At 36.1% G+C, this 3,220-nt stretch overlaps 1 protein-coding gene across 1 annotated transcript in view; it reads left to right on the forward strand.

The window, feature by feature from the left end:
* zcchc4 (zinc finger, CCHC domain containing 4) overlaps positions 1-3,220 on the forward strand; it is a 129,252-nt gene that overhangs the window by 29,373 nt on the left and 96,659 nt on the right. The gene's annotated exons all lie outside the window — the stretch shown is intronic.

Here is a 3,220-nt window from a genome sequence, read left to right on the forward strand (position 1 = left end):
GTCACCTCTTCTCGTTGTGCAGCGTTTTCTGCCACACTTTTCCCTTCCCACAGACTTCCCACTGAGGTGCCTTGATACAGCACTCTGGGAACAGCCTATTCGTTCAGCAATTTCTTTCTGTGTCTTACCCTCTTGCTTGAGGGTGTCAATGATGGCCTTCTGGACAGCAGTCAGGTCGGCAGTCTTACCCATGATTGCGGTTTTGAGTAATGAACAAGGCTGGGAGTTTTTAAAAGCCTCAGGAATCTTTTGCAGGTGTTTAGAGTTGCGTCGTTGATTCAGATGGTTAGGTTAATAGCTTGTTTAGAGAACCTTTTCATGATATGCTAATTTTTTGGGACAAGCATTTTGGGTTTTCATGAGCTGTATGCCATAGTCATCAGTATTAAAACAATTAAAGACCTGAAATATTTCAGTTGGTGTGCAATGAATCTGAAATAGGGCTGCAACTAACGATTATTTCAATAATCGATTCATCGGACGATTATTTTTTCGATTAATCGATGAATTGGCAAAAAAAAACCCAACGTTTTAATTTCCACCCCTTTATTCCAAAATTGAACATTTGACTGACATAGCAATTCACACAAAAAACAGGTTGCTATTTGACTATTGTGTTAGTAAAATATCGAATAATAAAAAAATAAAAGTTAGTCAAATAGCTTAAAAAATAAATGTACACAAAAATATATACAAATGTATCTTTATACCTGCACAGTATGTAGCTACTTTGTAAAATGTGTCCTTGAGGGAAGAGTGTAACCTGGATTAAAAGTGTGGATTATTGTAACCTGGATTAAAAGTGTGGATTATTGTAGTGAAGCCTTCGTCTTCAACCATCGACAGAGGCCTCATGTCAGTGACGATCATTTAAAGATGTTTTCAGTGAAGACAGCTGCTGCTGTGGTGTCCATGATGTCTGTCCATCATGAAGGCTTTTGTTGTTGTTGTTGTTGTTGTTGTTGTTGTTGTTGTTGTTGTTTTCTGGAATGAGAGAGTAAATATATTTTATAGCATAATTATTACAGCAACTCAAGAAATGCTGTGTTTCTCTTACAGTGTTAGGTTCAGGCAAAAGTAGCTAAAAGAGCAATTAAACACACACACACATATAAAATACTTATGCCCCTTTTCCACTGTCACAGAGCGGATCAGATCAGTTCGGGTCGGTTCAGATCGGCTCGGGTCTGTTGTGTTTCCATGTACATTTCTGGACCAGCTCTGTAGGCGGGGACTAGAATCCAATTCGTCTTACCACCTGGTGGCGGTAGTGCTCCCTTAAGCTACTTACTAGCCACCACTAAACGTATTAGAAGAAGAACACCCTGAAAACTTTGTCTCAAGATGTTGTGGAAGAGATGTCATGCTCTAATGGAGTACCTCATGAGCTGTAACTTTTAAACCTGATTCATAATCCTACCTTACTGCCTTCCCTACCTGCTTTAAACCCATGTGTTTTTCATTTTAGTATAGATTTTTACAATAAAGTTGTATTAAAAATATCTTCACTTTTATTATTTACAGATATGCACAAGGTTCATGTTAAAATTGCAAAACATCACACTGTGCTGTAATGTTTGAAACTGCTTTTACAAGAAGATACAGACTTGAAAACAATTAGGTTAAATTTTGTCCTTGAATTTTAAAGATTTGTCTTTCATTAAATTTAAAAACATAAATTTATTACTTATTAATCTAAAAAAGTTAAGTCTGGTCCTCTGGATATTCAAAAAACAAAACAAACAAAAAACATTTATTGTTTATTTATTATAAACTGTATTGTTTGTTTTGTGAATGTCCAGAGGACCAGCCTTAACTTTTTAGATTTTTCGACCTGGATTATTGAGCAGCATCAGGATATTACTTAATAAATAGTCAGTTGGTCTGTGAACACCATGGCGTCCTAGAAGAGTTGAAGAGGAGGCTGTTCATGTCTGTGCCTCCCTGGTGAAGCTGCTGCCCACACAACCCTGAAGCAGAAGATGATGGATGGATGGATGGATGGATGGATGGACGGATGGACGGATGGATGGATGGATGGATGGTGAAGGAGGAGACCATCAAACAGCAGGAGTGGTCAGTTCAGTTGAACTCCTGCCTGTTTGCTTCAGATCAGCTGTTCAAATCTCTGCAGGTTCAAATAAAAGGTGCACCAGGACTTTCAGCTGAATCTCTCGGGCCACAGTTGTAAAGGCCGATAAATGATAAATGATAACCGATAACTGTCTTTTCTGAATTTTTGACTGTTTTTGTCTCACTTCATCCTAGAACCAAAACATTTATAACATAACAGTTGAGCAGATTCTGGTAATCTTTTCTTAGGATCCATTAAAGATCAAATGCAATTGGAAATTCTTTTCAACTTCCAGTATGAATTTAAACAAACACTATATGAACTTAACATTGTAAAATTTGTTTAGGAAATTTAAAGTTCAAGGACACCACTTAAGAAAAAAATTGTTTAATAGGAAAAGTAAGAAGTGAAAAATGTACAAAAATAAAAACTACTGCGTCCAACTAATGATTGTGTATCTGTCTGTCCCTTGTCTCACGGGCTTCATCCAGAAGAAGACACAAGTGTTGTTCCTGCTGTGTCCGGTTCAGTTCTTCATGTTCATTCAGTGATGAAATAAGACTTTTCTTTACTGGACTCTTTTCTCTTTCTCTTCACTAGAAAGAAGAAAAAGTTGGTTAATTCAAGCTACATACTGTTTTTGAATAAATGCATAAAACAAAGAAAGGTGCTGCTAACAGCTATAATAGATATATTAATAATAAGAAACTGATCAAATAAGAAAATGAAAAATAAATTGATTTAAAAATAATGAAAATAATAATAATAATAATAGATATATGAATCAGAAAGTATTATACAGATGCAGATATTCTTTATTGTCATTCGCACCACATGTGGTACATGTGGTGGATCAAAATTATGTTCACAGGGTCCCAGTTACATCCAACAATAAAATATAAAAGAAAAACAGTAATAAGATCTAAGATATGAACTAAGAAAAACATCAACTAAAAATATGATAAGCTCTAATAGCATAAAAACATTAAACACAATACGCAGAACAGCAGCACGGACATGAGTCTGTGTGAACAGATGAGCATGCATGAACACAGCAACATGAAACAGATCAGCAGCAACATGAAACTGATCAGCAGCGACATGAAACTGATCAGCAGCAACATGAAACTGATCAGCAGCAACATG

Source organism: Nematolebias whitei, chromosome 1, assembly GCF_014905685.2.
Source record: "Nematolebias whitei isolate Nwh7 chromosome 1, NemWhi1, whole genome shotgun sequence".
Classification (NCBI taxonomy): domain Eukaryota; kingdom Metazoa; phylum Chordata; class Actinopteri; order Cyprinodontiformes; family Rivulidae; genus Nematolebias; species Nematolebias whitei.